Source organism: Cebidichthys violaceus, unplaced genomic scaffold, assembly GCF_023349555.1.
Source record: "Cebidichthys violaceus isolate CVI_PGR_0920_01 unplaced genomic scaffold, fCebVio1.0.p SCAF_17, whole genome shotgun sequence".
In the NCBI taxonomy this organism is placed as follows: Eukaryota; Metazoa; Chordata; class Actinopteri; order Perciformes; family Stichaeidae; genus Cebidichthys; species Cebidichthys violaceus.
In genome coordinates this window covers 6,032,979-6,057,214 of record NW_027176340.1, presented here as the reverse complement: position 1 = coordinate 6,057,214, position 24,236 = coordinate 6,032,979, and positions in this window count along the sequence as shown.

Sequence of the window (24,236 nt, the reverse complement as noted above, 5' to 3'; positions counted from 1 at the left end):
AACTGCTTCAAAATAGAGTTGTATAGTTCTAACGTAAATTACAGTATATATTAGGGACAGATAGAAGTTGGTTCAGGTTGAGGCAGGAAGCATATTAAGGCACACTGTACATGAAGCCTGAGTCTAAAGTCAAAAGAAGTGGGATAGAGAGAGGGGAGGAGAAAGTGGTGGAGTGTGGTATGAGATCCTGGGAGGATAAGATGAGGAGGGGGTCGAAAAGAGAAGTGAAGAAAGAGAAATTTAGGAATGGAGTCAGTCAAACAGGAGGTTGTGAGTGAAAGGGTTATATATGGGAGGTATGGTGGGGGAAGAGAGGTGACAAGGATCATACTTATGAAAATAATTTACTTTTTACTCCAGTGCATTTATTTGGGAGCTGTTTACTTCTTAGCAAATGTATATGTTATGACACATATACTGTAGCATATAAGATAACATGCATTGTAACTACTCAACAGTATATAGTGGTGTTAGTATAAGCTCCACTTAAGCTCATTAATAAACAGTTAGTCAGTAATAATGATACAATAATATATATCATAATTTAACACTGACAAGGGCCATTCTGCTGGCTAATTAGCACTTTTACTGTTGATACTTTTTGCAGGTAAAGCGCACTTACTTAAGTAACATTTTGAAAACAGGGATTTGACTTGTAATGGAGTATTTTTACTTTGTGGTTCTTTAAATTATTGTCAAAAAATAGACCAGAGCACCTCTTCTATGACTCCAAGGAAGGGAGGGCTCCAACTGCAAGACATGTAAGAAGAGATAAGTAGCTAGGGTAGTGGGACAAATAGACAAAAGGGCAAAGGAGGACGACAAGGATAAGATGAGGAAACAGAGGGCTGAAGATGCAGATCACAGCAAGAACTCAAGGCGGATTTGGCACAGCGAGAGGAACAAGATGTAGGAGGTAACTGTAGTGTGTGATGTCTGGGGTGACATTAAGGGAGGAGGAGCTGGATTACTTTAGGACGGCGATATGCAAAGGGAGGGGGGGGGTATCAGTGTAAGTAATAGGTGAAGGAAGGATAAGAAAAAACAAGGAGAGAGAGAGTCAGGTAAGTGATGGTGGAGAGAGGAGAGAGGAGAGAGGAGAGAGAGGTGATGGCAGATTTGTATACAGACTCCCCCACACTGAGCAGGCTCCAGGGGTCTAAAAGGAGACTGGGACTCTGCAGTTGGTGCTTTTTTAAAGCTCAGATAAGGGAACATTTTGACTGCGTTCTGACTGTGGGGCAAGTCTCGAAAATAACCACCAGCCAAAAAATGTGACCTATACCAAATCTCAAATCAGAGGCAGGACAGAAAAAAAGACATAACTACCTTAGATATAATTCTGATATTTCAGGGGGTATACAGTATACACAAGGACATCACTGTCATATGTACATGTCATAACTTAAGGCTACTCAAAGGTGCCTGATAGTTCCATTTTTGTATAATTCAAATGTGCTATTAGCTGTTGGAATATTACAGAGAGAAATGTACTGCATGAGGGTAAAATATTTAATACAAAAATATTCAAAATCAGTTAGTGGAGAGGTGAAATACATACATTGTTTCAAGTGGAATCCTTCACTCTGTAGATAAATCTCACTAATCCGATTGGTAATACAAATATACTACACAAAAACGTTTCAGTTATCCGTTACTAGTTTTCATAAATTCACTGCCTTATTTATAGGCCAGCTGACATCTGACAACAGTTGAGATTAGAGACTTCAGTTTCACTACATGTCAACAGCCGCACATTATTTTTGCATGTGACAACTAAACAACAAATAGATGAACGAAAACAAGCGATTTTCAATTAAATCTCCATCAAGCAATAATTTTGATATAGACATTTAATCAAAAGTTAAGTATGGAGCCTACTGAGAATCAACACCCAACTGTATGGATCTGTGCAGCTTTTGGTCTCTTTTCTTTCCCTGATTTGGTTTAGGTTTTGCCACCTGTGCATCTTAAAATGCCAGAAAGGCAGTTAATGAGTGGTTGTGGAGAAAGAAAGCATCTAGCAAGCTGAAGACCAGATGTATTTCTTAAGAGTTGGGGGACCAAAAGCAGAGTTATAATGAGTGGTAGCCAGAAAAAAGACAATGTGATGCTCTTGTTGCTCTACAGTATGCATGCTGATAAGTAAGACATTTTAGTTGCAAATACATGCGTCAAAAGAGACTTTACAGTGGCTGTGTCTTTTGTGCAACTTTAAGAGTTTAGAGTTGTTGACTGTGTGGTTAACACACAGTCATGTTTACATTTAGTGTTTCTCATAAAAACACATTGTGTGTATCGTTGATGTCTCTCAAATGTATTGAATGCTTTTATTCCATCAATGAATTTGTGCATTGTGTACATCCATGTTTGCTAGCTAACAGTGTACATCATCCTACCTTTCTTTGCACGTTATTGCTACCAACTGTCAATCAACGGAACAGAGCGAAACCTGGCGGCAGAAATGTGTGTCACGTTGCTCGAACGCATTCACAATACAAACAAAACAGGGGTCCCATTTGTAAAAACATTGTTCCCTAGCGGTCTAAAACCCTAGAGCATACCTTTAACGTTCACGTATCACTTTCTCATTCACTTCCTCTTATAATGTGTGTTTCTCAGTCTCACTCTCTGCAAACTGATTTAGTAAAGTCTGTGTACTCCTGCCTCCAGAAAGGGTTGAGAGCCACCTTAATAGAGCTCTGCAGGTATCTGTAATCCAGTCCACCTCAAACTGAGGCGAGAAGCCCTTTAGGCCGTGATCGGAGCAGCATGGGATGGCAGGAAGCAGGTCACTGGGCCATCGGAGAGGGCTACCTGCACGGGTGGACAAAGGAACAGTGTTCTGGACGGGCCGGAGTTAATATGCTAGACTTATGGTGATGATAACTCTTAAATAGATAAAAAGAAAACCAAACTAACCATGGCATATTTGTCTTGTGGTTGGAGTTATTCCACGAAGTGTGTCTGTGAATACGAACCTTATACACAGAAAGGTGTGTGTGAGGGCTGGAAATAGTGAAACATAGCGTTATATCTTGGTATACTGTAGGGAATGACTATGCTGTGTGTGTGTGTGTGTGTGTGTGTGTGTGTGTGTGTGTATGTAAGAGTGCAATACATAGCCACCTAAAGAGAGACTATGTGCATTGTGGTGAACGCTGTGTGTGTGTGTGTGTGTGTGTGTGTGTGTGTGTGTGTGTGTTGCACCAGGGAGCATACATTCATAAGCAGGGCCAATATTGAGTGTACTGTACAGAATAGTGTGACATTGCAAAGCCTCAGATTAAATGGCCCCCTTGTGGAAGAAATGTATGTCGACCTTTTCAGCAAAAGAGCAGCAATCCTCTAAGCAGATTATAGTGCACCATTAAACAAAATGAATCAGGAATTAAACATTCTTGCCAAACAACTCAGAGGTATCTAGAATGGCAGTGCGGGCATTACCATGTGTTTTTAATGGGTTTATTCCAGAATAATGGATTTAGTCACACAAAGGAGGGGTTCAAGTCTTGATGGAGAGACTTCCTTTGATTATTTTAGGTAAAGTTTATGATGCTATGAAGGGGCAGCTGTGGTTAAAATATAGCAGGATAACTGTAACAGTGCATGTTATTTTCAGGCTGTATTAATCTACCATTGTACCACAACATTTGTTCACTTTATACATTTTATACAGCAAAAACGTTATGTAACTCTCCCTCTATTCCATTCCCCATCATTGCACCTTAAAATGTAGCAATCCATCCAATCACTATGTTTCAAACCTCCAGCATGGATTCAGTGGATTAGGTTGGTAGACCAGCGTGCTCTAATCGGCCGGTGGCAGAGGTCCAGTGAATAACTTCAGAAATTAGTTGAATGGCTGCTCTGTTCACCTGTGGTGAGTCAGATGGGGCCTTTTCCAGTAACTCACATGAAAACAGGTCAAAGAGATCAGAGAGAAGAGCATCCAGTGATTAGAGTTGTGATACTGGAGTTAAGAGCCGACAAGGAGCCAGAAAGAAGTTATTTTATCCGTCAAAAAGGCAGTGATTTTAAGAGAGAAAATGAACCACACCAGTATTTTAAAGTTGATTTATCATTGCTGTTTTTTTTTTTTACAGAAAACTGTGTTATTTGAAAATGGTTTATTACCAAATACACAGCAGAAAGCCCAACAAAATGAAATAATGCTGAAGGCCCAGTGTTAAGCAGCAGTGGATGATAAAGTTGCTGCAATTTTTTATATAAATAAGATTAGACATACAAGAATAACTGATGTTGTGTTGGCTGACTCTAGTGTTAGCTCATGGTTTAGATAGATAGTGGACTGGAACAATTGTTGAATATTCATAAAAAATATCCATCTGTTTTCTAGTAACGTCTAAGATCTAATGTAGGAATATGGATAGATCAACAGATCCTTTTTCACTCAAGATCTCCAATCTAAGGTTGATTGAGAAATGAGCACTGCTTGTTGGATGTGTTGTTCTTTATGCTCCCTTTACTGACTGCCTAGTTGACTAAATAGTCTGTAAAGTCTTCATGTGGAACAAATATCTGGTTTACTTTTTCAGTAGCTGCCAAATGACGCACTGGGAGGCCATATGAGTGGCTGATTAGTGGAAACTAATTAGAATTGTTGTCTGCGGGATTAATCAAAGTATCTGCTGTTGATGGACAAGTGTGTTAAGTTCACTTCAGATGTCGACATTTGAGCTTTTCCAGATGCTTTTCTAATAGATTTGTACAATAGTTGTCTCAGAAGAGGGCATGTCAGTGCTGCAGAACCAATATTCACTTTCAATTGGTTCATTTTTGTTTGTCCTCAGAGGGAGGAGGGGGTGATAGGGGGGGGTATTTGAATGGAGAGATGACATACATATCCTCCCCATGTTTTGGTTCCAAACGGTGAGGGAGAATAAAGAAGCCTGTTTAGGGTGTCAGTTGTGATGATTCTACCCCCCACTCTGGAAACTTAATCCAACTTCAGGTTTATTGTGGGAGTAGGAAGTTAAATTCCCTTTCTCGCAACTCTATTTTCTTTGGGCAGGCCAGGAATTTTGGATTCAAAAAGTCCCTCTGTTTATGGTTTTTCCACAGGTAAACTCAGCTCTGGAGAAGAGGTATTTTCTGACACTGCACAAACTGGATGAAATGTGGCTTGCCCTCTGTTTGCTCCACCAAACAGATGAGTTCAGTACAGCAAATGTTTGACAGCCTGGGTTCCAGCTAGGGAAATAAACCATCCTTGGCTGCAGGCAAAATACTGCTTTCTCTCGCATAAATGTATGAGCTTTTATGAGATTTGCTTCATTAGCAAGACTATTGTTATACCCTGAATATGTATCTGTCTGAAAAATTATCAACTGACCGTTTGCCAAGCAATGTCCCTCTTAGTTACTATTGCTATGCCTATCAAGCTTCTCATTCTCACATTCATATAGTTTACAATGATAATGGTGGCAGATTTACCACTCAAAATTCAAATCACATATCCCTGATATCGGTTTTTCATTTCTATCTTGCAACTGTTGATTTTTATCAGCTGAAATGACAGAGGCAGCCTTCATTTAGCGATGAGCTCTTGGGATTGGTAACGTTAACTGAATGACTCCCGGCAATTTTAGGAATACATTGTTAATATATATATAGTCCCATTTGGAGTAAAATAGACGAATAAACAAGGTACATGGTGATGGCTAGCCTGTGATTGACAGGTTGTTACCACAGCATTGTCCGGTCTGGGTGTTGTCCATGTTTTCGTCTTAACGTCAACCCTTTGTGTTTGAAGTTCATGAAAGTGTTAGCTTTTTCGTGACCTAAAATGTCTTATTCAGTGTTCGGTTATTGAACTTAACTTATCGTGGGCAGTTAAGTGTAGCTGTCACGGACTGTTAAAAGTATTGTTATGTTCATATTCCTGACCTCACAGAGAGCGACTTTTTCTATCTCAATATTTATTGGACTACTTTACTTATTTGAGGCACAGTAAATTGCCACTGCTCAGCACTTGCACATTTACACTTAAACAAAGTGTATGATATGCAGCTCTAGGAGCAGCGTCAGGCAATCACAAAAACACATCAATTAGTCTTGTGGTCGGCTCAGAATGAAATCCTCATTTCTCTCATTGAGTCTCGGACTGGCAGAGGGTTGTTATACCAATCAGACGTTGGCTCTCTGTGTCTTGTTACTACAAGCTCAGGCGATCAGGTGTCCCATTTAAGCTTTTATTTTCTTAGATTGGGACATTTTGGGCACACTTAATGAACAGGCTAAATTCACACTGAAATTCTGACGTATGTTGAATGTTGGATAATATGATGATTAAATATTTGTATTTAGCTTATAGACCTTCCAATGTCTTATATCCAGTGATTTATATAAATCCTTCGTCATGAAAACAACTTTTCAACCTTGTGCACGTTTCTCTACAGAGAGCCCTCTGTACGTCCTGCTTGTGGGATCTTTTGGTCGTCGAGGTGGAACATCGCAGTGCTCAGGTAGGTAAAAGTCTGGATTGTGAAGTGTTCACCTCATACAGACAGTAACAGCTTTTCAAGCAGCAGAGAACAGGCCTCTGTCAATACTGGGCAAGACAAGGTCCTGATTTATCCAAGGGTCTGATGCAGTAGAATTAGCTAAATTACCAGTTTCCAGGCATATTTCTGAAATGCCTATACTTTTCCAAGAATGACTTACAGTGAAATGAAAGAGAAGCCAGTTGCTGCACAGAATCTCCTTAGGTGTTATATGCGAAAAGGAATGACAGAGGAGGAAGGGTTACAGCTTTGAGCTCAGGTATGATAAATAGTAAGGGTCTGGTTTTCTCACAGTTCTCCCTTTATAATAACTGCAACATAAAGCAGCCCAAAGTATGTGAAGCAATGACTCGCTGTTCTTATTTTAGTGAGTGACTCTTTGTGTACATCAATGCATTCATCCACAAATCTCTCCACACATTTGCTGAAATGATTAAATAAAGTTGCTTGTCTAATTACAAACCCGTTTTTTTTTTTTTTTAATCCGGTTCTTGGCTCGTCAGTTTAATTATCAGCCCGCCAAAGAATGACCCAAGATTGGCTGTACTTTGAAGCACAGAAAAAGATTTATGAGAAATCCAATTATAAGTGCCAAGAATCATTCAGTTTAACCTTCAGTGTTTCCCTTCAAACTATTTGGAAGGCCAAATGTTTTGTGACGCATCTGTAGGTTGTTTGAGAGAGGGATTGAGCTTTCATCATCAGCATCATCATCATCATCATGTACAAAAAATAACAGTTCACATCCAGCACAGTAGCAGATGGCCCATGTAAAATGAGTATAGTTTGAATTAAACTTAGATTTAACTAAAGATTAGGATGTAAGATTACGTTTTCTTCCAGTCTATTTGTCTTCAAATGATCTGAACCCTTTGAAGACAAGATTATGTTAAATTCTGTCTGTCTGTTTCAGTTTTACACCTGTCCTTGTCCTATCTTCATTCCATTTTTGTACATTTTTTTGTTGTGGCTGTTCCTCTTATGCTGTCCTTTGCACATGGGACTTAATAACTCTCTGTTGATAAAATGATACCCATTTGAGCCTCATTTTTATCGTTTTCCTCCGTCATCCTTTTGTGCTTCATCCTTGTGTGAGCTACTATTCTTTCATAAATCAAAAAATGGTTACATCATTTTCTATTTGAGACATGGTCTTTGCAAGTAAAGTAAAGTACACTTGTGATATAAAGGGATGACACAGCTTAGCTCTGCTATCACAGTGTGTCTATTGACTCAGTGACTGTTTTCAGAGAGGCTTAACTGCAGTGGCATGGCTCCCAAAGTCATGATAGAGTTTGAACAAATTTGTCATAAGTTAGCATTTTGTGACATATGATGAAAACAAAACAGTTGAATGTCGAGGAAGAAACAGCAATATGTATCTTTGAACAGCAAGTCTAGCGTCAGGTTTTAGTCTCAATATTGGTGTTTCATGATGTTGAAATGTTGCTTTTATTTGTAGATCATGAAACACGCATTTGTCACCAATGTTTGGACTGATTTCTGTGTCCGTTTGAGTCTGTGTGAGCTTATGCAAAGCCTTACATATGGTATGTTTTATTTAAAGAAAACTTTCACCAATTCCAGTTCAACACCTACAGCATCTTGGATCGTTTCCAAAAATGAATCAAACGTCTTGTGAAAGATGCACCGACATACTCTACAGCACAGCAGAAGCTCAGACAAAACAAAACACTCTTTCTCTCTCTCTCTTAGGAGCAAAAATACAAGACGTGGAGCTTGTGAAAGGAAACTAATTCTCCTTTTATCTGTTGCCTCTCCACATAAACTGAGCACAATCTCCGTGTTGATTTTGGATGAGCAGCAGAAAAGTTCTTACCCAGAAAACCAGACATATCCCATAATTCAGAGAGGGGGACATAGCATACAAAGAAGGAATGTACTTATATTCTGTCCTACCCAATGTTACAATATCAGTCAGTCCACAAATTCCTTGTTCATATTTCTTGTAATTTAAACTGCATAATTTAGTCTTTCAATCTGCCATCATATCATCTTTTTACATGTATTAACAATGTTAATATGGCTCTCTACAGCACATTATTTCTTACAGTGCCATTCTTGATTGGCTGACACAGATGTTATACCAAAGACATGGGCAATATTCACTCAGTTTCCAGTTTATTAGGTTCACTAAACTAAACAGTCCTGCAACAAAGCCTTCAATAGGGTTATACGTTATGTTTTTATTGAAGCTGCTTTAGAAATGTGTTGATTTATGTATACCCAATATATTTAAATGCATTCCTCATACTGTACGTCTAGTCGCCGAGTTTTCATCTTTTCAGAATAATAATCAGCTGACCAAATACTATGCAAAAGTTACAGCACAAACAAATTCAACACGCTGTAGAAGTTTACTTCTTGACAGACATCATCCAAAGAAAATCCAAACTCAAAGTGTAGAACAAGGTCAGCAAACCAAGAGGATTTGTCGTCTTTCATTTTATGGTGTATCAGCAAATCTCTCACTCTGGGAAAACTCATTGAGAAGCTCAGTAAAGTCCGGTAGACTCAAAGTAAACGAAGCCCTGTATAAATTTCTCTTGCCTCCTTTTGAGAGGCTTGGGAGAATAAAGCACAATAAACAGAAGCCCCCTCCTCCTCTACAGGTCCACAACAAAAGCAAATAGCCCCAGAATGGCTATGTCTTTATTAGCGGTCAGCTGGTTCCCATTAGAAAGGCTTTGTGAACTGCTATCTCCCCTCAAGAATCCCAAACAAACTGACCCTCGGCTCTGTTTGTCTCCAACTAACCTCTCTTCGCATCCGGCGTGCTTCTCCCAGCAATATCCTTGGATACCGCCGGCCCTCCCACAAACAGGGGTCGTCCTTGGTGACCTCTTTGACAACTAATGTCATTACAAAGCCACTTAGGTGTAGCTGGTGTTAAATAATTTGTAAAACATCTGTTTCTTTTTTTGTTCTATTGCATCAGAGCAATGATTCACATAATCTTTCCTTAATTCTTTAAAAATATGTTCAAGCTATTTCTTAAAATTTACTTTTTTAGGGGAATTGAATTATCTGTAGCTCATTTGAAGGAATACTTCAAACCTTTGGGAAATAAGTAAAACTAAATTATTGTTAATAGTTAAGTGAGAAGATTGATACCACCCTCACGTCTGTATGATTGATAAAAAAAGCTACATCCAGCAGCTGGCTAGCTTAGCATAAGACTGGGAAGCATTAAATTAGCTAATTACAGGAATGCCATTCATTTTTATATTTTTGTATTTGGTCATAAACCAAAATAGCAGACAAATTAGAATTTCATCTGATGATGCCAATAGATTAAAAGTCAGAGGATCAGAGGATTATTACAATTCATCCTTATGGATGAGGGAACCAAATGTCATGACACTCCATACACCAGTCGTTTAGATATTTCACCCAAACCAACATGCCAACCTCATGGTGGTGCTACGGGAAAAGTCAGGGGATCATTAGGATTCATCATCTGAGGAACATGCATGCATTCCCAGCAATCCATCAAATAGTTGTTGAGATAATTTGGTCTGTACCAAATAGGCTAAAAATTAACCAAAGCACTTTTGAGCAATATGTGTGGAAGAGGCTCCTGAGGGGTTGGGGGGTAATTTGTGAGATTGTGTATATACTCTGCATTTAAGTTCAAATCATATGGGAGTTTCTTGGTAAAGAATGTGCTGAAGTTTACATATGGGAGAAGAAAACATAGACTCTTTCCTTTTCTTCATCAAATAAAGTTGGTCAGGCCTGCAGCACTGAGCATCCTTTGTTGAGCCCCGGCTCTTGGGTCTTACTCATGCTCTCAGATAGCCCCATCTGGATCAAAGCTCCACCAGTCCTACCCTGTACTTCTTACTTCCTGTGATCCCAAAAAAGAGAGATAAACAGAGCAAGATGGATGGAAAGAAAGTATTTAGTAAATCTATAGATATTTACAGATCTATTGCATCAAGAGACCAAATGAAGACAACGTGGTAGTAGATCGATAGTTATAGTGGTAGTGAGTTTTGGAAGTATACTGTGGTGGTGGTCGCCAGGGGGGGGCTTCAAAGACCTGACCAAACCAACGTGAAGACCAGCCAATGAACAAAGCTACCATTCATGTTCTTCCCCCAGCAATGGAAACGTTTCCACCCCGACGCTGAAAACAGAGCAAGGGGCAAATGTGCAAAGACAACAGACAGGGAGAGGTCCCCGCCACTGTGGATTAGGATCTGCTTGCTGTGAGCAACATTCAGGTCTCCACACCAGCAAAATGAACCAGGCATCTGCACCACAGAGTGTAGAGCAGCAGAGAGGAAATGAAAGGCCCGATCTTATTCCTCCGTGGGCAGAGGGATCATATGGCATTGGAGGCCAGGGGGACCATGGTCTGGATCCTGGACCTGCTCAAACTGCTCCATATGATGCTGATGGTTATAAGTGAATAACTGCTTTACTTTGACCACCTTTATTTAAAAAAAAGTATTTATAATCTTGTATCTTTTATCTGAGGTAATACCAAAAAATGAGGTACACAAAATTCTGAGTAGCAACCAATGAACAATGAAGGAACTAATAATAAACTGCTGATTAATTAATGAATCACTACCAAGTAATACCTGACCTAGATGCAAACATTTCATAAATGGTTTATAACACCCTGTAATGTAGTTGTGAGCATATATACGTGTTTATTAATTTATTTGGCACGATTACTCCTCCTGTGAATGCCCATAAGTGAAGTACCACAGGATAAAGAATGAGAATATAGAAATGAATAACAATATAGTAAAACACAGCTGGAATAACATCAAATATGTCTCATAGGAGAAGCTATAATTGCTGACAAACACTGGGCTTTAATTAACACTTATTTAATAATAAGTGACATGTAGACAGATTATCTTATCATTAGTTCCTAGATATTTATGAATTAATTAACCGCTTTTACCACAATCGGTGCAGGTTCTAGAAATGACACACATAATTAGTCCGCAAGATTGAAGTTTTCATCTTTTGATAGTTTTTGCCGTCAGTAGAGAACATTGATAAGGAGGCAGTTTGTGTAATATGGCATTATACAAACAAATGTACCAATGTTCCATTCTTCAATTGTGTAAAGAAAACAAACCAACTTTCTCATACAAATTGCAATGAAGTGTGGAACCCTGAATCAGAGACAAATTCTAAAGACATTTCCAGAGAGGATGAACTTGCATATGTAAAATATCACCAAAATCAACATGATAATATAATATAATTATGCAAAACATGTCATGAAACCATGCAAGATAGTTTTAGATCCCTGGATTTAATGCAAAATGTTGTTGATGCAGGCTAAACTTAACTTTAATATACATTGTGTACCATAGTCACAGCAGATAGATTACACTTCTCTGTCTCATTAGTACATTTAAAGAAAGATTGACACCAGCAAGAATGATGTACAGGCAGGGACGTGCGGTCAGGGGAGGCAGGTGAGGCTAAAATAAAATAAATATTAATATTTCTCTACTGATCTGTGCTATAAATGTAATGTATGTATGATTCCAATCATTTCAAGCATTTTTATAATCAAAATCGCTGAATTAGCGCATGTCCTGTCCAAACAGAGAAGACACGTGAGGTGAGGCAGCGACTCATTTCTCATTGTTTGTCACCACTGTAATATCTGTAGACACTTTTATTGTATGTCCTTTCTTTACATAGAATAGGTAATGTATTTCACGTATGTGTAGAACATATTTAGTGTTGCTGATCTGACAGAAACCGCAGTGAAAAAGCACAGAGGGGAGGCAAGCAGTACCTCTGCCTCAAAGAAGACGGCGTGCGAGAGCCCACGGGTCGGGTTCATGCTTGTTCTGCCGTTGCTCTTCTTCTACACTTTTCTTCTTCTTATGTTTTGCTTCGACCACAAGAATGTTAGCGTATATAGCCAAGCTATATGTCTAAATGTCTCAAAAAACAGGGAAATATGACCAAATCAACAGCAATTCAACGTCGGACAGGTAAAGTAACCTTTTATGTGATTGTTGTTCTCTTTATACATCCGTGGTTGTTACGCAGATTATCGCGGAATCTCACGATGTTCGCGGGTGGTGCCCGCGAGCGCTCCGCTTCTGAAACGCTCCCGGTGGGGCAGATCTGTGGGGACGTTCCCGGTGGAATCAAATATGTACTTTACCTATGTGTGTGTAAAGCATGCTGATATGAAAAACAACCAGTAGTCAATGTGCAAGCTGCCAGTTGAATGGTGATTTAAGCTTCTCTATTGGGTTCATATATTTGTAAATCTGACTTGTGTAGTGTCAGTGCCTCACCAGCCACGAACCTCACCGCACGTCACTGCTGTACAGGCCAGCCTTGGACTGATCACTGGACTGATTGCATGATCTTTCAAATTTACATAGTATTTTTTTTTATCAAAGCACACTCCGTCTTCATCTTATGAATGAGTTTGCAGGAAGCATGTTTAACTTGGAACCGGCTCTGCTTCTTAGAAGATAGGATGAAGGGATGATCAAAAGGTTGAAACAGCTTTAGGTGGCCCCCGAGCTTCCGATTGCTCCATATTGTGTTTTGGAAAAACTTTATTCGTGTGAGTTGGGACATCCTGTTTCCTGAGGGGAAGATGTTTCTCTCTTTACCCGTCTGTCCTGGGGGTGCTGCCTACGGCGCTGGAAAAACGGCCATGGCTGTTGAATTTTTACATTTTTAAAAGTGTTTGTGTTGCAATTGGATGTGAGATCAGAGTGGCCAGCGCAGAGGAACACATTAGATCAATATATCTCAGAGTCGCTGTCAGTGTGTTATATCCTGGAGTTATATTGATGATGAGATATTACATCTTAACACCCCCATATGATACCACTCTAACGTATACAGTTAAAGCCAGTTACAGATTGTTTAGATATTCATCAGTTTGATTAAGTTAATTTCTTCGGTATATTACTACATGGCCTGTATTGCTGCATTATACAGTGTCCATGACTTTTTACTGTGGAGGATTGCTTCAATTATGATATTCCTTTAATTGCAACTTGGATCTAATAGTTATCATAACTTTGTGCTTACCCAAATAGTTGCTGGGAAACAGGGCAACATTGCTATAATGAAGTTCGACAAGGAAATACAAATGATGACAATCAGAGTCCAACAATTTAACCAAATGATCTAACTTGTGTGTCTGCACAACTGCACTACGTACCACATGTCGAAGTTGGTCTGTAAACTGTGATGGATGTTCACAACTGATCATTTTTGTTTGTGTTACTTTTCTTTCCTGAATAAGACCGGCCAAAATTACAGCTTCTTGCACTGTGCCCAATTTGTCGGAAAATCGAAAATAATAAATGGCAGTTATAAAATCTGATAGTATAGACAACAGTATTAGTCTACTGTACACAGTATGTGTACTCCCCTAAAAGATGTTTACTCAGGCATCCTTTTCCATTCACTTTTAGACCCTAAAGAGCAGGTTAGGGAGAAGGAATGTGGTAATTTGAGTTAATAGTGGTGGGGATGGAAGGGAGAAGTGCAGCTGGGCTGGGTCTCAGGAATTACCTGAGGAATGACGGAACATGGTTGTATGCTCCTGTGCTGACAGAGGTTACTGTTACTGATGGGGGAGCAGCAGTCTATCTTTTACCGTTTTTTAGGGAAATCACTGAAAAATGTCAACCATGTCTCTCTGAAATTACATGTATACACCATATATTGCTAATAGGCTTTAAAGGAAACATAATAACATCCTCCAAATATATTCTACTGGAAACTTTTTTCCAGCCATGAAGGTCATGTGGAGGGAGTTTGTTGTATAACGTAGAACTTTGACAAAAGAGAGCGGGTTCTGTCTCATCCTGTATTAGTTTTAGGCAACAAATACACTTTGGTTAAACACTGAAAAAACTACACCAACATCACAATCTTTCTCTGAACTTAACCAAGTGCTTTGAGGGCCTAATCATAAATAATCAACCATAACAACACTAATTATGCTGTGGAAGATATTATATAGTATCAATCAATGTTTCCTGGTACGTTTATTGTGAACATTTTACACCTTTGCAGATGAGCTCACGATGCTGTTCAGAATTTTGGCCGACGTTGCATTTCTTTCAGAACGTATTTGCTCTTGCAATCGATATAGAAATAGCCCGACTTGTCTTGTTTGTTTATGTAAGTCATATAGAAGCATCGGTATTAAATTGAGACTGTTACACAGAGTTAGAAACTCCTTGTAGTAACTTTAATGTTCTTCACTGGGCGTTACCGCTGTGACCAGAGAAGGTCTGACAGACACAATTACCTTGTCAGTCGTCACCTCCCTCCTGCAGCAGCCTCATCAGCTGCCATCAGTGCGCGATGACGGGTTAATAGACACCTGGCCTGACCTTCAGCTCACTGGCTACCCTGTCAGCTGTCAGGGGAGTCAGTTGCTATGGAAACAGATGGATACCCTTGTCAGCTGTTCATAATACACTGACAGAAGACCAAATACTTGAAGTAATTATTGTATGAGATTAAAGGAGGTATTCCACCCTGGACAAACTCGAGAATGGGCAGTCCCTCCACTCGTCTGTTATCATATCACCTCAATACCTCAATTATGTGAGAAAATAAATAAATGTTAACTTAGGTAGCCACTCTGTGAGCACATTATAGACAAATAAGTGGCAGGGAATCACAGGTGGAGATGAGAGATGATGAAGTGTGTGGAAGTTTCTGTTTTGTGCAATTAGGACACAGAGAGAGAGAGAGAGAGAGAGAGAGAGAGAGAGAGAGAGAGAGAGAGAGAGAGAGAGAGAGAGAGAGAGAGAGAGAGAGAGAGAGAGAGAGAGAGAGAGAGAGGAGGGGGTGAGCGGTAAGAGAGAGAAGAAAAAACAGAAATAGGGGAGAGCGACTTGTCAGGGGGAGCAGAGCAGAGTTTTCAGCCAGCCGCTGAGCTCTCATTCATGGGCGGTTGGACGTGAACACTGGGCGCTCTGTGTCTATGGAGGTGATGTCCACTGAGAGATGCTATCTTTACCTCATTGATACAATGGCCTCATAGACAGCAGACAGTGGGCCAGAGCCACAAGTCTCCATACTGAGCCTCACCGCTCCGCCACAGCTACTGCCAGGAAGAGTGCGCCACCTACAGGAGCTGATGGAGAGTGACAGCAGGGCATATTTGTGGGCACACTGTCCAGTCTCTGTGAGCAGTTTTGTGGTATAGTACAGTGGTTCCTTATTTGAGGCTGATAGTGTTTGTTTTGTGAATCCATGGAAAGTCTTACCACTTAAGATTATTCAAATAAAAGAAGGGAAAAAGTCACTCTTTGTATTTACAATGAAAAAGATAAAGCTTCCGCTATTGTATATTTTCCACAGTATATTTTTATTCTATATATTTCTATAATCTGTGACTCCTAAAACAGCTGCGCACTGTCGTTTTTTTTTAAACAAATGTTACCCTAACAGGATTAAATAATGCATTTGCTTTGGACTATTTTCAGTTGGGCATTAATACACATTTAGTGCTCTAGTGAGTATTTATGGCAGTTGGATGGTGTGTTTGGGATTGCCTCAAAATACACCGTGTCCACGGTGATGCTAATGAAGGAACATGGCACTCTGAGCATTTAGGTCTGTGGCACAGAGGAATAAGATCACTTCGATGTTGGTTTTATTGACAAAACTATAGCTTAACTCTCATGGGGTCACAAGTTAAACTTGTTGGGAGCCTGGTAGAATACACGACAGAGAGATTTCTTTCAAAATGAAAACTTACCATAATAATAATAATAATAATAAAGAAACACTGACTGATATTTTTAAAGACTATTATGCTGCCTTTTAGTATAACACCACGGGAGCCTCGCTGCTGCAGCTTTCATGCGTTTGGATGCATGACTGCTAGAGCTATTTCCCTTTGGCGCTCCTTAACTCTCCTCTCATGACGAGACACTCTGGCAGGCATGCAGGGGAAGATGAGAAGAGAGAGGGGAGCAGAATAGAACGTTTGGCTTTTTTCAAAATTAACAGAAGCCAGGTGTCCCAAAAAAACACATGAAAAGGCCCACACATCCACAATACATTGTAAATACTCCTTCAGTCACTTCCTACTTTCCATTTTTAGAGGATTTTGTCAGGAAGGAAACCTCACATCAGTGAAGGCATTTCTCTTCACCGCCTCGTTTTCACTATTGCCTCCTCCCTGTCACCTAGTTTTCTTTTCCTCTTCCCACCCTCTCACAATTTACATTCCTCCTTTCTCACCCTCCCCTTAGCCCAATCATCTCTCCCTCTCTTTGTTTTTTTTTCTTGTTAACTCCTCCCACTCTGATCATTTTCTTTCATACCAGATATCAGGTGATGTTGAGTATTCCCTAAATCACTCCAAAGGAACGTACAGTCTTTCTGAATTAAACATGTAAGAACTGTAGTTTTTAAAGCATGCAAAGGCCTTGCAAGGCCTGCAAAGGTGCTTAGCTAAATAAAATGTTATAAGAATCAAGTTTGTGGTCAATGAATTTAATGTAGATGATAATATTTTACTGAAAATAACACTGCTGGAAAGACTTTGCCGGAGAAACCACAACCCACAAACACTGAGCAACTCTGTCGTCCTTCTGTTCTTTTTACTGAGTCAGGGTGTTGGTTAATGTCGCGTTAAAAGTAGAACAAAAAATGTGCAAATTAAACCACCTGTTATTTAATCTGTGCTGCCAGCTGAGCTGCTGGCAGACAGCTGACCTGTTTCCGATGCGGGGCCAGAACATCTGTGAGCAATATGCATTCTTTTCACTGAGGGTCTGACAATCGTCAGCCACTTTGTTAATATAGTAAAAGAAAAAAACGTGACAATAGCAGTGAGGCCAAAGGATTTGTACTTTGACTCGTAGTTTTTCAAAGTTTTTGGTAACTGAATTTTTTTTCTTTTTTCTTCTGAATTTGAGCTTGGCTTATCGCATACTTTTGTAAATATCTTGGTCATTAAACTGCAACAAAGTTGGTGGAAAATAAAAAAAAGGTGGGGATTGTTTTGAGCGAGAGAAACTGGTCCATTAATATAGCTGCAATTTGTCTTTGAAAAGTGCAATGTGCAGTGAAGGGACACACCCCGACTAAATGAGCCCTGACAGGCTCTGAGAGACGCCAGAGCAAAGCAGGGTACAGGGGGGGAAATACTTGAGTGGAATGGAAAACAAACCTTGAGAGATTTTTTTCACGTGTGTGTGTGTGTGTGCTGTCTTTGATTTTCTTTTCTAACTCCATTGTTAATGTGAATTGTATTGTTTTGGTCTACAAATGAAATGTCTTGTTTAAATGCTTATTTTTTTTAATTAAGAGAATGGCATAAAATGTGGTCTTCTTTTGTTGTGCTTAATCATGCATGCAGAGAGCCCACATGACCAGCAAATGCAGCTATCACATGACAGTCCTGATGTATTTTGGAAAAAGAATTGATAGCCTTAACATCTGTACAGTGGGAACCATTGAGGAATTCCACACATTTCACAGCTTCTGCTATGAATATGCTCCAGCTATCATCCTTGTTGATTTATCAGTCCTTTGCTGTAACGGAACAACTTTTGCACTATTCATCTCTAATAACTTTCTCTCTGTGTGAGATTTGACCAGACTTCACAGGTCACTTCCCCAGGCTGAATCTGAAACAAACAGTTGGTAGCTGAACCCCTGGCCAGGTGAGGGGATTACTGTCTAACTCTATCCTTCAAAATGCACTACCACCTCCCCGTCCCTCCATTTCAGTCCCTGAACCTGCATTTCCACCTCTGATGTATTTCTGTCTGTGTGCCTGGTTCTGTCTGTCTCAGCTGTCTGTGTGAAGTCTTGCCAGGTTATTGGATTCACAAGTCTGTGGATGTCACTCTGCCATGCATTTACTGGAGCTGCCCACTGGCACACCCTGTAGTAGTAGTGTGTGTGAGAGTGTGTACTTACATGCACATATGCCACATTTCTCGTCATAATTCACTGAGTCCCTCCATTCTACCTCAGTTCACTTTGTAATTATCAGACAAAGTAGGAGGACAGTTCTGGTGTCCTGCAGTTGCACTCGTCCTTAGTTTTAGGAAATCAGCCTCAAGTCATTTAGGTCATTTGGTCTCTCTCTCTCTCTCTCTCTCTCTCTCTCTCTCTCTCTCTCTCTTTGCACCCCTCTTCCAACTGTAGGGTCTGTTTCTGACACCATGTCTCTCCTAACTGTTTCTCAGTTTGAATCTCTCTCACTCCGCTGTCATCCCACCCTCTCTGTAGTTAGTAAGCTACTACATTCCACCGCCAGTTTAAAATGAAAACCTGACGGGAGAAAACTACTGACTCAACATGCATGAACCTCCTGACGGACAGTGACAACATACAGGAAACTAATGTAAACTACATTATTGAATGAATTTCCTTTAAATTCAAATTCTGCTGGATAATAAATCCAGCAGCGTTGACAACAGGTAACAGGACTCTTATACTCCAGGCATAAATACCTTGGCATGAATGAATGGCATGAATTACTTTTAATTGCTGACACTGGTGCAAATACCATGATGCATTACACTGTTTCTTAAAGTCTGTCACCACATGTTTTATTAGAAGCCTATACTAATACAACACTACTGTGTTTCAACACAGTAGGTACTAGACTAAACCATTTAACTTCTACCAGCTGAAAAGAGCGCAAGACTTCAGCCCCCTTGGGGATGGAACAGCAGCGCAGCAGAAATCCAGCCAGCAAACAGAAAAAGTGACTTTGGAAAACGCTTGTTTTCCTTGTAATATATACCCAGCAAATAAAGTGAGTCTGATTCTTAAGAGATAATTATCAGACCCGTTTATTTGAACGTGTGTGCATGCGGCCTCACTCATCACTTACATTCCCTGCCGCCTGTAAGCAGTGAAAGTGGTACAATGTGATGTCCATGTTGTTGCCAATAATGTTTAAGTCTTTTCATCAGGGCTGTATATTATCCCCGGTGTCTTGTTTTCCTTTCTGTCTCTGTACCATGTTCCAACACGTGCCGAGGAAAAATGCTGTCTCTTTTAACTCCTATGTTCAACCATTTAGATGTGTAATTGCATGCTGTGCAGGATGTCATAGCTGGGGGCCACATTTACTACAATTTTCTTGAAAATGTAAATGCCATGTCCTTTGATGAGTTAAAAGGCTAAAGGCTGAGAAAGTCAAAGGATAGTTACAGGAACATTGGTAGTATAAGTGTGGGCCATGTATACAGTCATATACTGCATATTTGACATACATGACAACTGCTTGCATTACGGCCACCAGTAGTTGGTTTCACGCAAACATTCTGATGCTATAAATAATGTAAATATTCTGTTATAGCTGTGTTGTGATTTTTGATGCGTGATTCAGTTTTTCTGATATCATTTTAATGCTAACCAAGCTAGTTAGCCGTTAGCCATGCTAGTTTGCTATCTGAGGTTAATATTTTTGGTCCATGGTATTGCTGCTCGCAGCGGAGCGTGTGCCCATTCGCAACGTGTACGGATTGCTTGGCCCCCGGCAGTGCTCCTTGCGGCCTTATTGAGAATCGCTCATCTGTTGTTGACTCCAGGGAAGTGAAGAAGAGTTTGGTTGTTACATTTGTTTATTCAGCATCCAGCAACAAAAGTGGACACGACGACATGTCCGCTGCTGCACAGAGTGCCAGTCGCTTGTTTGTCTAACGTTTATTAATATTGAACGTGTCAGAATTGCACCACCTTTTGACAATGCACATCTTTGTGTCCCCAACAATAAACCCACTAAGTGTGAAGTAGATTGGACAAACAGTTCTTGATATGTGAGAGACCTACCCACAGACAGACAGACTTTATAGTTAGATGATGCTGCTACAGTGCCACCTATTGATCAAATAGCACAGAAATTCGTCAGGGTCACTCAGACATCATATCTACAAATATCTGCAAATGTCTTTGCAATAGCACAAAGACAAACGTCGAGGGCCAGATAGAGCTAAACTGTATGGAACATCAAAAATCTGAAAAGTATCTTTTTCCGACTTGGTCTAGAGATGCTCTGTACCAAATTTGCTGACCATTGCTAAAGATGTGTTGAAGAATAAGTTTAGGGTTAAAACTAATTTGGACTTAATTCAAAGTGGTGGAAAAAAAAAATCAATCTAGACGCTAATAGGCCTGTTATATGGATAGATTCAGAACCAGCGAAAAGGACTTATAGCCTGTGTCTATATAACGTCTTTATCTAAGCACCAGCGTCTTTTTTTCCTCATTGTTCCCAATGAGGAGAGAGTGTAGAGTATGCGGTCACCCAGCGTCTGTTTTCTGAACATGCCGCCTTTTTGGTGCCGCCGCGCTTTAGTTGACAATCTCTGAACGTTTCAGAACAGTGCTCTTGACGTCACTGTATGAAATGAAGGAGAAGCTTGTTTTGGCATGGTAGGTAAAGATTGAAAAGCGGAGTAGATAGGCAGGGCGGACACTGAATGTTGAGTGTTGAGCTTTTGTCTGCGACGCATCGTCCCCCTTGATCTTACTGTTTGAGGGCAAACATCCTCCGATTGATGCACATGGTGCCCAAACAGATAATAAAAAGCAAAGCGGCGATGCTAGTCCACCGTACAACAGGAGTTGAAATATTGTCAAGATGTTGTTGTCATTGAAACATAAGACAAAATAGCACTTTTTCAATGAAACACTGGGATGAAGCACTTGCCAGGCCGCTTTTTTTTTGCAAATGAAAGAAGCTATTTGTACACAGACCCTTATGGTTCAAAAGTTAAAGGCCAACACTTAGAGGTGATTGTTACAGCGCCACCATCCCGCCAAATTGAACCAGCTTTGAAACTGTATGTTCTTGGGTCCAGCAGTACACCCGCCAAGTAGATAAGATTAAATGCTCTTGAATTATACGAAGTACATAAAGACAGACAGAGAGACCGGCCTTGCTTTATAGTTAGACGTTAAACCTGTAATAACTGTTTTTTTGGCCACTTGGGGGCAGCAGAAACAACTGGTGAACACAACAAAGACATATGGGGAGCTTGATAGCAAACAGCTGCTTATTTACACATCCAGGGGATACAAAGCAGCTTTAATTGGAATCATGTTTCTGCATGGCCACCTGACGAATGTAGTCCAATATTTATTCTCCTTTTCGCTCAAATTTGATCTCAACCAAAATATCTATAAAATAAACATGTCTCTTTAGCTTGTAAATGCTCCTATATGTTCATCGGTGTCACATTAGTAAACCATAACAATGAGCTGAAGGATACTAGACACTATGCACAGCTGGGGGAACTGCAGAGGTGAAATATAAAAATATTGATCATGAGGATTTAAGCAATTAATTCAAATAAATGTAAAGTGTATTAATCTAATCTAAACAGACATTCACATAGTAGTGCTGCTATGTTTGCAGAAGGGTGACACTCATACCACAGCAGCTTTTATTATACTTGATTATATTGTATTAGAAAGGCTCATGTGTTTTGCCATCTCTCTTGTGACATCTGGGCTGCAGCCAGAGCAGTGGTCACTTCCTCAAACACTTCCTCTAATATTACTCTTACCTCGGTTCTGCAGTCCTACCCACAGACTGCAAAAAAAATACCCAATTGTATCAGTATTATTCGTTTTTACCGTGCATGTTCACAAATCTATTTTGTTACTCTCACTCTTGTTAGTCAGCCCTTTCCCTCTTTATTGTATCAGAAATCTTTGGGTGGAATATTCAGCCGGACTCATCCATTTAATAAATGTCTCCTGATAGTTGAGAGTCTTGATCAGCATGCAATGGAAGAATCGTCAGTCACCTTGATCATGTGCATCACTCTTTTATAGATCCTTCCTGTATGACTCAACCATCATTTCTGTTGTTATACATACGTCACACTTCAAACCTACACTGACAGATGCAGCAATAGTTTAACATGTTATGATGTTGCTCTTTTTAAAATGATTGTATTTAGTATGGCCTACAGTGCTCAGCGATGATGGATGGAAGTTGATTTGGTAATAGATGAGATGCATTGAGCTTTTGTAGCACACAGCAGTTCTATTATATTTCAAACTCAAGCCATCCTCCATAACCGACTTGCATCAAGCCAATGATGCTTTTCAGCACAGTTTTACAGTAGCTCTCATCTCATTTTTTTTAATCCACTCACTACAGCTACATTCTTACTCTCTGGAATAAGTTCCTGATTTCACAAATTGTTGTTGGGAAGCCAAATAGCTTCAATCTCTCTCTTTCATAATGAGCCATGTAAGACTCAAAATATTTGACTTGGTTCACAGAGGCTAAGGTTTTTCTTTTATAAACTTTGTATCCCCCCCCCCCATCCATCAAGCCCCACCCCCTGCATCCCTTTCTTCTCCCAGATCCACATCCTCCTGTCTGCTTTCCCAGACAGCCTTGTTAACATGTCTACCGCTCTCTGAATTTCTGCCAGTAAGGAAATAATAAACAGATTATTTCTTCGAGTCCACTTAACATCAATCATCGCTTTACTCGCTGTGGTTGACTTTAGTGACTCTCACTAAGAAAATGACTCTCTCTAAGCACTACAGAACTTTACGCTGCACTCTTCTGTTTACACTTTACTGAACCTGTTACTTAATTCCAAGAGGAGTTGTAGGGGTGTTGCGGGAAAAACAGAAAACAACACTTGGCTGCTGAATAACTCGGGGCCTTTCTAGTTTACATGACAAAGTCTTTAGTCTCAGTAATTATGCTGAACGTGAGAATAGCGTGATGTGAAAGTATTTCATTGACTTTTAATTCCGTCTGGAGGCCCAGGGAGCAGGCAAGACAGCACAGGCTACACATTGAAAACAGTGTTCTTACCATAAGTTCTGAAGTTGTATGACCACCCACACATGGGTGGTCAATCTTTAGCGAATGTGAACCTTGTATTAATAACATTATGTGTGGTTATATTATAGCCTGTGGTTTACTGCATATCATCCAATAAACACCAGGTTTTGTGTTGGATTGCTGGGCATGATTCATGAGCCAAATTCACCTGGATGGATGAAAATGGATAGATAGAAATGCATCAATTATGCTCCCTTTAATCTCTGTCAGGACAGACCTCCGTGTACACACATAGCGTACAGTTAATATAATGTACAGTCTGTCTTGTTTTATCCTTTTAAGGAGGTTTGTCATTTGTCACCAGTCTGTGTGGGTTTAGGCGTTTTTGTGATATAGTTTGTATGTGTCACACACCCACTTTGTTGCATAATTAATCCCCCATTCGTTCAGGAAACACAGCTTCAGTTAGTAAATATTGCCATCTTGTGGTGAAAGAAAGACCTTCTTTTAAAAACGTGTCTAAAAATTCATCCCTGTATCTGGTTTTCTATACTGTCTGGCTGGTTAGTTTGAAAAAGTGAAAGTAAAATGTATTACATTCCGTGCACTCTGCTTGAGTAACAAGAATATGATTTGTACCTTTTCTGCCAGTCCTTTCACAGAGCAAGAGGAAGTATCTCAAATGGTTCACAACACAGAGGAAGTTTACCAAACAGAAAACACAGACACTCATTTCCTTAACAATATATTATAAATGTTTTCTCTCTAGCATCATATCAAAGTGTTGAGCGACGGTGTGAATTGTGGAGAGTGAAGTTTCTTAAAATGTGATTGAATATCCAAATGTGCCAAAGAATAAAAACAATGACTTCTTCTTTTTTTTGTGGCAAATGTTCCTCTTGTAATACATT